We start from the raw sequence: 15,688 nt of genomic DNA, 5'->3' as shown, positions 1-15,688 counted from the left end.
AAATGTAAAAAGGAGAAGTAGGCCTAAACATGATCTTAGAAGAAAGAACACAGCAGCTGTGATGCAGATTTTTCAACCAAATTCCTAAAAGCAATATCATGAGGTCACTATGACTAGTAAGCAAAACAAACACCAGGAGTTTCTATAGCAAAAATGAAATCTCTTCTGGATATAAATGGAAATAATTTGCAGGAGTGTCTGATAGGAAATGTTCTATGGAAATGGAATGGAAATATTTAGCAGGAGTGTCTGATAGCATATGACATGCAAATTCATGAAGCATTCCAAATTTTTTATGTATGTGTTATGATTTAATTTTGTTGTAAGCTGCCCCGAGTCCTTTTGGAGAGAGGGCAGGATAAAAATGTATATTATTATTATTTGAAACACAACAAGTTGAGTCCACAGCAGACACTCTGCTGGCTGTTGTGTTGGATCACACATCAGACACTTCCCATTATTATTATTATTATTATTATTATTATTATTATTATTATTATTATTATTATGTTGTTGTTGTTGTTGTTGTTATTATTATTTGACCGAAACTGTTCTTTCATGTGTGCTAATTGCTTTTAACGAATACCATTTTTATTTATCATGTTAGAAGCAAATTGAGAATACAGCTATAATGTATTAAAAAAAACCACAAACAAAGTTAAAAACTTGGCATTATGCTAAATTTCCAGAATCTGGCCACTTTGAGTGCCTCTGGTGTCACTGTAAGAAGGTCCTCCATTGTGCACGTGGCAGGCCTCAGACTGCATTGTAGTAAGTGGTCTGTGGTTTGCTCTTACCCACACTCACATGTTGTAGACTCCACTTTGTAGCCCCATTTCTTGTGAGTATATCTGTGCATCTTAGGAAGCTGTTTCTTGATTTAAGGCATTGGCATGCTGGCTGATATCTGACCAGTGAATGTGCCAGAGATGTCAATGCCTTGGTCCTTTCGTTACAGGCTGCTACCTCCCAAAGGATGTTAGGTTGTGCAATACCAGCTAAAATATAATTTCTCCAGTGGTGTAGGGCGTAGACATCTTGTGATAATGTGGCATGTCTCATTAAGGGCCACATCCACTCTTTTAAAGTAGTGAGATGTATTCTACAGTGGGCATGCGTATTCAGAATGCCCATTACTATTACAGATTAAATATTCATTTTCTGAAATGCTTGGGAGCCAAAGTGTTTTAGATTTTGTATTTGTTCAGATTTTGGAATATCTGCATATATATATATATATTATGAGATAACCTGAATATGTCTATGCCTCTTTCTAGCTACACATCTCATTTGCTTATTACTTGTATTGTGAATGAGACTTGTGGCTGAAGAAACTGAAGGTCTTTGAAGTGCCAGGAACCCAAGAGTGACGCTCAGCAGAAATCCATGCCTCCCACAATTTCCCCAATCATCATATCTCTCTTCAGCCTCACATCCTTGTGTCTTGTTCATTCGCTACTTTTGTGGTGTGTGAAATGTGCATTTGGAGAGAAAATGCAGAGCCGAGAGACTGAGGATATAAAGGACCTGACAGTTGGTGAGGGGGGCACAGGAGATCTCCGGGGCCTGCCAGCAACATGCTTCTGCCTTGTGAACTACAGTAGAGTCTCACTTATCCAAATTAAGCACCAAAACATCATGTTATACAACAAATTTGACAGAGAAAGTAGTTCAATACGCAGTAATGCTATGTAGTAATTACTGTATTTATGAATTTAGCACCAAAATATCACAATGTATTGAAAACATTGACTACAAAAATGCGTTGGATAACCCAGAACGTTCGATAAGCGAGTGTTGGATAAGTGTGACTCTACTGTATTGAGTAGGAGCATCACAGTTGCCACCTTAAAGATGGAAGAGGGCAGCTGGCAAAAAAAAAAGGATTTTGGAGCATTTCAGATTTCTGGATTAGGAATGTTCAATTTGCAATTATGACGATTGACAATATGATTAATGCAAACGTACTAGGTTAAAGGAGAGTCAGGTTCAGTAGACATTTTCTGTTGGAGTCAGAATAATAATTCTCAAAGAATGTTAAGTGGGACAGAGAGATTTGTCAAAGAAGCAGTGATTTAATAAAAAAAAGAAAGAGGAGAAACTTGATCAGAGCACAATGGCAGTCATGACAAAGATATACCCATATATGTGATTCTTCATGGGCAAATGTCCACCTCTTTACAATCATATTCAATAACAGAAAGCTTTAGATGATAAATTTGATTCTGATTTGAAGACTCAATGGAGCAAGTGATGACTGCAATGGGAGAGAAAGGTGTCCTTTATAGAAACATCTGGAAATGGTCGAAAAGGGACATCAAGGATAAAAAATGAAAGATAGAAATATCAAAAGCCAAAGCATGCATCCAAGACTTTTGTGACTGGTGCACATTTTGCAAGAATTTGCAAAACAAACTGAAAATGAAAACATATGTAGGCAAAAATTTGAAATAAAATTGCCAGATGGAGAAGACAATTAAGTTTTGACTATTTAACGGCAACTCAGTGTTGAACCTCACAACCCTTGGCCCAACATGGCCCCATTTTCTACCATTCCCACCAGCATTTGGACAACACACAGAAATCTTACTTCAATGAATCATTGGAAAATGACATGAAATAACAAAGTATGTTAAAAGAATAAGCAGTGCTATCTTCATCTTATCAGATGGTGAAAGAAGCAAGAAACTTGCTTTTCTTTCTATGTAACACAGATTATCTGAACTGATCTGCTCTGGAACGCAAACAGAAAGAGGATATATTCAGTTAAATTCTTCCTGACCTCAGGGGAATACTTAAAAAGTAAGTCATAAGTACAGTTTTGCTACAACATGCCTAGAGCAGATGTAATTTGGTTAAGAAAGGAAATTCCATTCCTTTATGTTTGCGTGAGGCCCTCCACTTACCTAAAACTTTTTAAAGCAATAATATAAGGATGTTTAGAATGTACATCATCCCAAATCCCTGTGTTTACTATGAATCCCAATATGACCTAATTAGAACCCATAAAGAATACTCAGTTGCAGTTTTCTGGGATATACCTGCCATCCTTTTACTGGCTTAACCAATAACAACAACAACAACATATTGGTGTCCAGAAGTCTATCTAGGTTAAGCTGATATCCTTTAAAACACGTGTATTTTCTTTTACCCATTTTAAACCAATTCAATGGTTTCTAGATCAGTTGATCTCTACAACTAGCAGTCAGTTGTTTCCAAGAATGAAGAAAACATTGGGAAAGGGGTATTTTAAAATATGACCCTTTTGATGTCATAGCTAGAATATCTGGCTAGAGTTACAGAAAATGGGGTTTAGTTCTGAAACTCAGTAGAAGACATTATGCCTATCTCTCACCTTAGGGTACTACAGAGTTGCTATGAAGACTCTACCTTATTCTATAAGATAAAGGTTTTCCCTTGACATTAAGTCTAGTCGTGTCTGACTCTGGGGGTTGGTGCTCATCTCCATTTCTAAGCCAAAGAGCCGGTGTTGTCCATAGACACCTCCAAGGTCATGTGGCTGGCATGACTGCATGGAGCGCTGTTACCTTCCCGCCAGAGCGGTACCTATTGATCTACTCACATTGGCATGTTTTCGAACTGCTAGGTTGGCAGAAATTGGGGCTAATAGTGGGAGCTCACTACACTCCCCGGATTCAAACCACCGACCTTTCAGTCAGCAAGTTCAGCAACTCAGCGGTTTAACTCACTATGCCACCGGGGTCTCCACCTTACTCTATACATCAGAGAAAATATAGTTAGTTAATTAAAATTTAACACATCTATCAGTGTAAAAAAGATATAAAGTAAAAGTTTGATTGAAGGCATTCCATTAAAATAGGAAAGTTCTTGGTGGTGCTAAACTAGTACTTGTTAAGATCATAGGTCCTGCTACGCTGGCCTGTCAACACAGAATGATGGATATGCTACACAGCTGGTGATGCTGGGGAATGGAATTGTTTTGCAGTTTGGGATAATAAGAAAATGTGCTGGGAAGGCAAACTGAGCTGCGAAGTTGTTCTTATGAGAAATGTGAGAGGAGTGAGGAAAAGCCTAGGAAGGCAGAATGTTTTGGGTTGTTGACAAATAGCAGAAAAAATGTGAAAATGTTTAAACTGCTTTGTGCTTTCAGTATACTGTGTAGTTGAAAGGTTTTCAGTTCTGACAATTGTGTGCTGTGATCGATTCTGGTTTCCTGTATAAAGCTATCTGAATTTGTTGGAATCTCTATTGTTGATTGTTAAATCTCCAAGATTGTATGTTGTTGTTCTCATATATCACAATAAACATTACACACACAAAAAATCAAGGAACAAGTTTTGGCTAAGGATAAAAAAAACACTGAATCTTACTAATTGTTGTGCTGCTGTGCACACATGTGTGTGCACTTCATGATGAATGTTTTGATCTGCTTTTAATGTTTTCATTGTTTCATCTCATTTTAATTTTTACTAATTTTTTAGCTTTTTTTTAATTTGATGTAAATTGCTGTGAGTCCTGAACTGAGGGGAAGGTAGGATTGATGACGGTGATGATGATGGTGAAGTCATTTTAAACTAAAAAATCAAAATTTAAAAAAATACAGCATCCCTTTTAAAAGGCATTTTTGCAATATCTTGCTGTCCCCCCAATGGCGCAGCGGATTAAACTGCTGAGCTATTGAACTTGCTGACAAAAGGTCAGTGGTTCAAATCTGGGGAGCGGGATGAGCTCCCGGTGTCAGCCCCAGCTTCTGCCAACCTAGCAGATTGAAATCATGCAAATGTGAGTAGATCTGGCGGGAAGGTAACAGCGCTCCATGCAGTCATGCCGGCCACATGACCTTGGAGGTGTCTATGGACAATGCCAGTTCTTTGGCTTAGAAATTGAGATGAGCACCAACCACTAGAGTCGGACACGACTAGACTTAATGTCAAGGGGAAATCTTTACCTTTCTGCAACATCTTGCTGTCAGCTAAAGGCATGTCTGGTGGAAACAGAGGCTGATCTAGATACCGTCTGTCTGTACATTACTTCATCAATAAGGAGAGAATTTTGTGGTGTAATGGCAGCCGTGAACTCTAAAGTGCAAGCTAATGAAATTTCCCTGAAGCAACTCAGCAAGAATTATGTTGTAATGTATCTTTACAAAATACAGGATAGCCAGCTTTCTTTCACAGAGAAGGAGATCATTACGACCATGGAAATAATGACGGAGAAAAAACAAAGGTAAAACTTATTTCCTACCAGTAATGGTGCCGGCATCTCTGTACTCCCTGTAGTCTGGCACATCATTTTCCACAGCTTCACTTACATAGTGCTCTTCATGAACGCCTGCCTTATAGGCTAGGTCTGCATGATTGGTTTTCTCAGGAGAGGACACAGTGGCAGCCAAAGTGCAGTCGTTCAAAGCTGTGGCGTCCAGCTTGGCAGGTTTCAGAGGGAAGTGCCAACTGCCATCAGGGGGGCCAGTGATGGAGACTGGGATCTGGCTGAGATAGACAATTCAGCCTTTTCTCGTTGTTGTTGTTGGCTTACTTGAGGGATCTGCCAAAAAAACACACACACACACGCACACACACAAGATTTAATCCAGGAAATCACAAGAGAGCCAATCAAAACAGATTTCTTAAGTAGTTTGTTCTTTGCCAGCAAATCCCAGGACACGTTTTGCAAACGAGCTAGACAGCTGAGAATATATGCACTGGTCACTATTTATTCTTAGATGTACTTTAACATCTGCATGTGCAAACAAAGTTAGAAAGATAATGGCTGAGAATAAATTCCAATGGTCACGGAAGTCATTCGTTTTCTAGTTCAGAAAATAAACACACAAGCAAGAAGCATATGAACTAGGAACATTTCAAGAGGAAGGTTTATGGTTTGCTCCAATAATGGTAATTCCAATAGTAGTAGTAGTAGTAGTAGTAGTAATAATAATCATTTATTTTAAACCTGCCCTCTCTCCCCAAAAGGACTCGGGACGGCATCCAAACATAAAACAAAACTGTCGAACATTCAATGCCATCAACTCAACATTAGAACAATTATACATATAAACTGAAACAAATTAATAGACATTGGCTGGTAATATAAATCAAATCATTAGTAGCATTTACCACGAACAATGTCATACAACTGACTAGGATTCATGAGTGAAACATATTTTTTTGAAGTCTAAAGATCACATTGATTGAATAGTGGTCAGATTTGTCATCACTGCAATTAACCAAAAACATGGGAATTTTTACCAGAATAAAAGGATGACACCAATGTCAATTCTACAGTTTCCCAAGAAGTACTTCAAGCGATTCATAGAATCATAGAATAGTAGAGTTGGAAGAGACCTCATGGGCCATCCAGTCCAACCCCCTGCCAAGAAGCAGGAAATCGCATTCAAAGCACCCCCGACAGATGGCCATCCAGCCTCTGCTTAAAAGCCTCCAAAGAAGGAGCCTCCACCACAGTCCAGGGGAGAGAGTTCCATCAAAAGTCTCATTTGCTTCCCGAACTCAGTTTTACAAGGTACATCCATATAGAGCTGCATGTGCTAAGAAGATACTTAATAATGAGGATAAAAAGAAACATGAAGTGTTATTCAATGATATCTCAGAAAATGATGGAAATAGATTTCTGTTATGGCAAACATTTTACACATACAAACATTTCTCACTATAATATCATAGCCTTAAAAAGACATAATTCAACAACCTTTGTAGTCAAATGACTCTAGTCTTCAGTACTGAAAATGCTCTTCCATCTTTTCAATAACCACAATCTAAACATACTAGTACTTCAGACCACAGCAGTCCCAGAAGATTGATGCAAGTGAGGTATGCAAGCTTCTCCATATGCAATTCAATACCATTAAAGAGATAAATCCCTCCTCTCTTCCGTAAAAACCTTTTGTTCTCTCATGTATGAATGCATGCAGTCACAAACAAAATAGAGCTTGACATGCCATATGGAACATTTAGATGTCGAGTTTGATTTTGGCTTGCATAGTAAGTGGAAAGTTTTCACTAAAGCTGACCTTGAAATTAATCAGTCAGGATCCAAACTCATCAGAGAATAATCTGATGGGTTTGGATGTACTTCTAAGGAAGTATGTCTACAGTAAACAACATCATGACTATAAAAAAGAGCACTGAGTTGTGCTTAAGTACAGTACATCTTTAACCCAATACTGCCATGAAGCCTTGCTTACCTCTTAGGCTGGGTACTGAAGTTACTGCAGGACTAAAACTATTTGCTTATTTTCAGTATCACTGAAATAATGCCAAGAAGTCCTATACTGCTTAATCACAGTGGTCCTTCCCAAAGCAACACTACTGTGATATTGATGAACCAGGCTTACGAAAGAGTAACGCCAGTTGACCCATCATTGATACAACAGAAGCAATACTCAGCAATAGTCTTTCTACACAAATGAAACGAAGCTTTTTTATTGTGTCAGAAGCAACTTGAGAACATACTGCATGTCACTTCTGGTGTGAAAAAATTGCCCGTCTACAGAGACGTTGCCCAGGGGATGCCCGGATGTGTTCCTGGGAGGCTTCTCTCATGTCCCCACAAGCTAGAGCTGACAGATGAGAGCTCAGCCCATCTTGCAGATTCAAACCAACAACCTTCAGGTCAGCAGTTAGCTGGCACAAGTGTTTAACCCATCATGCCACAGCGGCTCTGGAAACAAAGCATAACATAACTTCGTTTTCTTAAATGCATACATCTTAACTACAGTTGCCAACCCTCACTCTAAATTAAGGCTTTGCTCCATAGCATGGACACAGACAAAATTACCAATCACCTAACAAACTGTTTTTCCAAAAGAAAAAAAACCCCACCTAGAATCTTGAAAAAAATTCTTAATGTAATTTCCAGAATCCCCAAGATCCAGCATGGTGATTTGACTACGCTGGCTGAATTATTTTTGAAGATTCAATCTTGTCCAAATTGTAAAACATATAAGAGTGTTTTTTTAAAATCTGTCTCACAGCTCTTTGCCTTGAAAGTTTTAAGTACAGGAATCTTTTATTTCTGCTACTCTGTGAGCACTATGCAGAGTGATGGACCAATAAAGTCATATACTACTACTGTTATAAATCCCTGTTGAATCATTAGCATTTATTACAAATTTAACTCATACATATAAAGTGTAACTCTCACTCCACACTAGCAGATAAAATTTGAGGTCATACAAATAAATTCAGACTGAATAGTTCTCAGTTTAGAAGAATCTTTACCAAGCACCAAGGTTCTCTATAAAGCAAGTTCTGAGTTTAAAATGTCAGTCTTGCCAAGAACATTTCATGAATGGGGGGGGGGGGGGGGGGAGAGGGAGAGAAAATCACATCCAATGTTTATACAGGTGATATTTTGCTGGCAAAAATAAATGCCAAAGTTTTTGGTCATATCCATGGCCATTCTAATGCTGCTTACAGAACAGAGGTGCATGCTAACTGCTCTAACTTTGGTTTTCTATACAATTAGCACTTGGCATTTCCATACATAAAGTCACTCACATGTGAGATGCAAGAGGAAAAGCACCTGTGCTATTTTCATATATATTAGGAGGCCTGGAGAATGCACTTCTGTAACTATCAAAGTGACAACTTCTGATCATGGAATTCGATAACAGTTGTCTAGGAAAGTTATAACAGTTAGTCAGTATAGCAAAATTGCTACCTAGAATATTCCTTTATCACTACCTACTTGGCAAACTGCTGCAATAATTAAATCAAAATACATTTACTACAAAACAACCATCAGAGTCTGTTTGTGAGATCAATTTGTTTAAAAGTCCAGTACTGCTAGACTAAAATTGTTGTATCTAACATTTATTTTTAATAATAATGCTTGCAAGAAACTGCAGGAAAAGTTTAAATACTAAAGATCGTATCACAAAGGGTGGATTTCGGCGGCATACGCTGACTTCACCCACGGAGCCTGCCTGTTCCCATCGAACAACGCTAGCACGGCTCCGTGGGTAAAGTAGGGCAGAGGATTCCAATGGCAATATGCTGCCAATGGAATCCATGGGGGAAGCCACACAATCCACACTTCCACACTTCCCCCCCCCCCCCCCCCCCATGGGATCACACTCAACTGGAGCCGGGCGATGCGGGGTGTGGGGCGCTAGGTTTCCTCCCCCCACCCCCAACAACCCACAACATTTCTGGCAGCTGTGTGACAAGGTAGTAACACAAATATACTACAGCTCATTCCTTAGTTACAGATAATGTCTCTGAACAAGATCAGCGAATGCTGTAAGGTAATGTATTGTCAAAGGCTTTCATTGCCAGAATCACTGAGTTGCTGTGAGTTTTTCAGGCTGTATGGCCATGTTCCAGTAGCATTGTCTCCTGATGTTTCACCTGTATCTGTGGCAAGTATCCTCAGAGGTTTGTTCAGAGGTCTGTTGGAAATGAAGCAAGTGGAGTGTAAATATATCTGTGGAATGTCCAGGATTATAATGGTCCTTTGCACAGGAGCTGAAGATACCATATATTGTTATTGTTCAGAATACATGAGCTATGTTCTAAACACACACACACACACAGGTAAAAGTAAAGGTTTTCCCTTGACGTTAAGTCCAGTCGTGACCGACTCTGGGGGTTGGTGCTCATCTCCATTTCTAAGCTGAAGAGCCGACGTTGTCCATAGACACCTCCAAGGTCATGTGGCCAGCATGACTGCATGGAGCGCCGTTACCTTCCCGCCAGAGCAGTACCTATTGATCTACTCACATTTGCGATATATATATATATATATATATATATATATATATATATATATATATATGGCTTTGCCTACAACAGTGGTTCTCAACCTGTGGTTTCCCGGGTGTTTTGGCCTACAACTCCCAGAAATCCCAGCCAGTTTACGAACTGTTATGATTTCTGGCCTACAACAGTGGTTCTCAACCTGTGGTTTCCTGGGTGTTTTGGCCTACAACTCCCAGAAATCCCAGCCAGTTTACGAACTGTTATGATTTCTGGAAGTTGAAGGCCAAAACATCTGGGGACCCACAGGTTGAGAACCACTGACCTACAATGTCATAAATCACAGACATCCCCTCTGCCGCACATCATTCCTTTTCACTGAGAGAACAGCATGGTGACAACTGTAATTTGCATTCTTTTGAGCATGATTATTACTCTCAAGTACTCCTTTGTTTTTATCAAAATTGAAAGTTAGTACTTTCTGTCAGAGAAATCATTTTAGAAGTAGCGTATTATAGGGACATACATGTTTTAGGGATTTCTCTCAGTGTTTACACTCAATGATTACAATGTTTGAGATGGAATATATTTTTGTGTGAAGCTGATTTAAAAAATTAGCAATGACCCTTCATGAAATTTTTCTCATGTAACATAGAGCTCATCCACAGTATATATCGCTTTAGCCACATCTGATCCAGAAGCAGCTAAAACATAACATGATTCTGAATTGGAGATAGTTTACAGAACTGAAATTCCAAAATACAGTATTTATACAATATGCCCAGCAACAATAATAACTCTAAAATAATACCTTTTAAAAATAAAGGTTGAGCTCTCCTAGCACAACGCATGAGGAGTATTCATAGAACAGAGCAGAATCGGTCCTGACCCTTCTTTCCTCCCCAGTAGAAATCAATGACATGCTGGCAAAACTCTTTGTCTCTCGAGTTCAGGTTTTTCAATTGATCATGTGGTTCCCCCTCTAATGAATAAATGACTGGATAAAGTCCAATGCAGGATAAGAACTATACAGAGTTTAATATTGCAACCAATGAAGAAAGGGTAGGCCCTTTTTATTTAAAAGGGATCAAACCCAGTCAGTTTTTTCACAATTAGAAAACCTAACAGTCCCATACCATGATTTTGGAAATGCTAATTTTGAACAGTGTTGAGGACACTTATAACCATAGTGGTTAGCAATAAAATTTCAGCTGACCTAACTTAATTTCATCCCAGTATTCTGAAACTGAATAAACTTTTGAATATATAAAAATAAAATAATACCTCTTTACAACTAGCAAGTTGTGCGGACCTGTTCCAGATTCTCACAAGCTGGGGGAGAAAAACTGCCATCCCATATATCAAGACAGCTTAAAGAATATTGATTGTGTACAGGCAACCTATTCACATTTGCTGAGGTTAAGAATATAGCCCCCCTGCAAAAGTAGAAAAGCCAAGGATAAAAACAATCGTTAGCTCCTCCAGCACAACTCAATGCTTGATGACACATGGAAATGTAGTTATTTTATTAATTTATTGCATTTTTATACTGCTGTTCTCATCCTTTGGGGGACTCAGAGCGATGTACAACATATCCAGTGACAAAAATTCAATGCCGAACATAGATATAAAAGCAATAGATAACACAACTAAATCAGTAACATATATAGATTAAAACCATTAAATACTATACAAAAGACATTATCAAACATGAAACATTTAAACTTTGTGCCAGTCATTTAGCTGCTTCAGTGATGCTAACACTCTTCGAACACCTGCTTGCATAGCAGGTTTTGAGTTTTTTCTGAACACCAGGAGGGAGGGGGCTGATCTAATCTCACTGGGAAGGGAGTCCCACAGCCGAGGAGCCACCACCGAGAAGGCTCTGTCTCTCATCCCTACCAATCACACCTGTAAAGGTGGGAGGACTGAGAGAAGAACCTCCCCGGCTGATCTTACCACTCAAACTGGCTCATAAAAGGAAATACATTCAGACAGGTAAGCTGAACCAGAACCGTTTAGGGATTTATAGGTTAAAACCAGCACTTTGAATTGTGCTTGATAGCAGACTGTTATAGCTCAGCCCTCAGGATCTGGCCCTCCACAGGAGACGGAGTGGGACTCAGAGGCTGATTTGATTTTGAGCCTCTCAGGGATTTGGATCAGAGCCCAATGACTTCGCAGGTGCCTGAAGTTGTGCTTCCAGAGGAACAGCTAATTGGGGAACATTCCTATGTTAACTCAAGGCTGGATTCACCAGATGGAGTTGTTGTAGGAGAGGATGTGTCTTTTGATCGGAGACAATCTATCTCACAGGATAGTAGTCAAAGGGAAGTGCTGAGAAGAAGTAAACGTTGCGATTGCCCTGGATCTCATTGAGCGGTAGCCTTGAGGTTTCCCTAAAGGGACCTCACTCCTTGTTTTCGTTGCGGTGTCAACATTGCCATTCTTGGGAGAAGCATCTCCGTTCCTTCCTCTTGATCCTTGCCTTGTTCCCGTGCCGTTTCCAGGATACCCAGTTGGAGTTCATGCCTTGTGACTCTCGAGTATACCTCGCCTTGTTACTCTTGTTTTCCTGCTTTCCAAAGAATATCCTCCAAGTGGATTACAGTTGTCGTTTTGCTGTGTCTTGTCCCTGATTCCTGCAACTCCTGGCTGCTTACTGACATTGACACTTTGCTGGAACTCTTTGAGTTCTGTTTGTGAAAGACTTTGAAGAACTATCTTTTGAACTATTGTAGATATTATATGATGGACTACTTATTCTATTGACTCTTTCCGCTGTTTGCTTGCAAATATATATATATATATATATATATATATATATATATATATATATCACCCTCAATAAACTGTTTTGTTTGAACACCTGGCCCCAGTGTAGGTTTTCAGAGTGCTCTCGTACCTTTGGGGTGCAACACAGATTGGCAGCCAGCAGACCTGACGTAACAGGGGGGTTGTGTGCTCCCTGTACGCTACTCCAGTAAGGAAGCTGACTGCCGCCCAATGGACTCCTTGCAGCTTTCGAGAAGTCTTCAAAGGCAACTCCCTCTATGATTCACCTCGGAGGTTAAGATCATCAGGGGAGGCCCTGCTCTCGATCCCACCCCCTTTGCAAGCACGATTGGTGGGGACGAGGGACAGGGCCTTCTCAGTGGTAGCCCCTTATCTGTGGAACTCCTTCCCCAATGAAATCAGGTCAGCCACCTCCCTCCTGTCCTTTAGAACAAAACTCAAAACATGGTTGTGGGACCAAGCATTCAAACAGTAAACTCAGCGATAATAACGAGAATGATTTATATTACTGATAATGGACAGACCTGGATTATGACTTTGAATTTGTGCTATTTTAAATGGATGTTTCATACTTGATGTCTTTAACTATTTGTTTTATCTGTAATTGTAGTTTTTAATTATATGTTGCAGGTCATCAACTGCAATAAATAAATAAATTATGTATGTTGGCATCTAATGGTTGCCAGTTGTGAGGCTGCCCTGAGTCCCCCCTCCCCCTGAGGTGAGAACGATGGGATATAAATGTTTGAAATAAATAAATAAGCTGCAAATCTGTGTTTTCAGGGGGAGTGTAACCCCACCCAGTTGACTGCAGAGTCACACTGGAGGACCTAGTGATTCCTAGAGAAACTATATTAATCAAATTCATCAATAATCAAATCCACAGATGTCAAACCTGCAAATGTCGACTGTTTTATCATTTGTAGTATTTCCAGATAGGTTCAGTACAACACATGGACTGTGACCCTGGCATAGAGTATCCTTACATAATTGCACCTTCCTTCTGTTCATATTAGATCTAGTTCATGACCTTTCTGTTACCAAGTTTTGGCCAGTTTTCTTTCCAACTGTTGCCCAACCTGTAAATTCCTAAAAGCAATTCATATAGCAGAAGCTGGTGTACCATAGCAGGTGAGTTGACAGCTGGGAACTGTAAGTACTACATGTACTATAAAACCTCTCTCAGTTCCTGCATCTGCAATATAGGGATACAGTACCAATCAACCTTATGGTGAATGGGCTCCAAAGGAGTCTAACCATAAATAAAAAAGTTGTTCCCTCCCACTGCTCACATCTGGAGTGTGGTACTTCCAAGGCACTCCCACTATCTTAGAAGCAATAAATCAAACCGACAAGCTTCTGCTCTCCTCTCCCACTCTAAAGTTGGAAAGAAACTTGGGGTCTCAGTGTGTTCATCACAAGGTAACAAAATATTCATTATGATTTGTATGTACTACAGAACAATCAATTTCTTTTGTTCTTTTGCTATTTATGTTATTGTTAGCAACTGCAGCAACTGTCACAAGATTTTAAATCTGAACTAATGATTGAAATGTTTGATTTATTGAAATGGCAAGATGTGTATTTAAAACAGCAGCCAAAGGTTTATGGGGATCCAATGGGCCCGCATGTAACTTTGGTGGACAAAACTTCCATGCTATGTCAACTCAGAAACAAAATTATGTTTAACTTTTTATTTTAGAATATTCTGTACTGGAAGAGGACAAGTTGACATATTTTGGGAAGGGAATTCTGAGAAAATTTAGACCAGCAGAGGCCTTTTTCTTATAAGAATGTAAATTACAAACTCAAATTTAAAAGCAGAAACTATCTGCAAGATATATGGGCAGAATTCAAGGTGCATTTGCCTTGAATAAAAGGAGCCCCGGTGGTGAAGTGCATTAAAACTCTGAGCTGCTAAACTTGCAGACCGAGAGGTCCCAGGTTCAAATCCCTTGAGCATCCGCTGTTAGTTCCAGCTCCTGTCAACCTAGCAGTTCGAAAACATGCAAATGTGAGTAAATCAATAGGTAACGCTCCAGTGGGAAGGTAACGGCGCTCCATGCAGTCATGCCGGCCACATGACCTTGGAGGTATCTACGGACAACGCCGGCTCTTCGGCTTAAAAATGGAGATGAGCACCAACCCCCAGAGTCAGACATGACTGGACTTAACGTCAGGGAAAACCTTTACCTTTTTACCTTTGCCTTGAACATGAGACAACTAAAATTCATGCGAGATCTTGTTCAATGTTGATTTAAATTGCTAATCTGCCAAGTCCTTCTGTCATGTTTGCTGAAAGTTAGTAATATTCCTATGGACAACAAAGAACTTTACAAGATAGTATCAGAACACAGTATGAATTCTGAGAACCCCAGTGCATTTCCTTTCCCGAAGACAACACCTTCCATGTGACTCTCTGTTAAAGATTACGCTCAAAGGTTTTCATGTACTATACTTCTGTCCCAGTCACTTCAGCTCTTTGCAGCAAATGCTAGGCGATACTATAAATAGATCCTGCTTGTGCAAAGCTCATGTTATATTAAACAGGCCACCTTCGGCTATGTCCCTTCTCTCTTTCTTGAAATCAACAAAATCCTGGGCAGTTTCATGGTGACTAAAAACCACTCAAAACTGATTTACATTGAGCCACATAAATGCAAATGTTATGACTCCTGTTCACTACAGAAAATTTACATCATGAACTATAACGCGTGGGACAAAATGAAGCATACAATGGCAGGTGCTTCCTGACAGAAGCTTGCCAACAACAAGGATTACAATGATAAAGACAAATTCCTACCAATATTCATTTTTAGGGAACCTGGCAGTGTATGGATCTCATTACGTTTACCATCAAGAGGGACAGATAAAAGAGCAATTTGGTCCCTTTCTTTCTGAACTCCATCACCATTACCCTCATTTAAATAGAGGTGGTTATCAGTATTGATGCAACAGCTTGGTTTACAAAAAATAAAAAGGGAGACAGAGTTATTTCAACATAGGTAAAGGGATTTCGTATCTATACATGAGTACGGTTATAATGGGGCCGACTTTTTCCTGGTCAGTGCAGGATCCATCCAGGAAACTCAATCTCAACCCCTGAGTTTCACAACCTATTGTGAAATTTGTCTGTTTATTTTGTGAAGTTCAAACTTGCCCCTTGGTTGTTTGGTATGTATCAGAATCAG

This window comes from Anolis carolinensis, chromosome 6, assembly GCF_035594765.1.
Source record: "Anolis carolinensis isolate JA03-04 chromosome 6, rAnoCar3.1.pri, whole genome shotgun sequence".
NCBI classification, from domain to species: Eukaryota; Metazoa; Chordata; class Lepidosauria; order Squamata; family Dactyloidae; genus Anolis; species Anolis carolinensis.
This window is presented reverse-complemented; position numbering follows the sequence as displayed.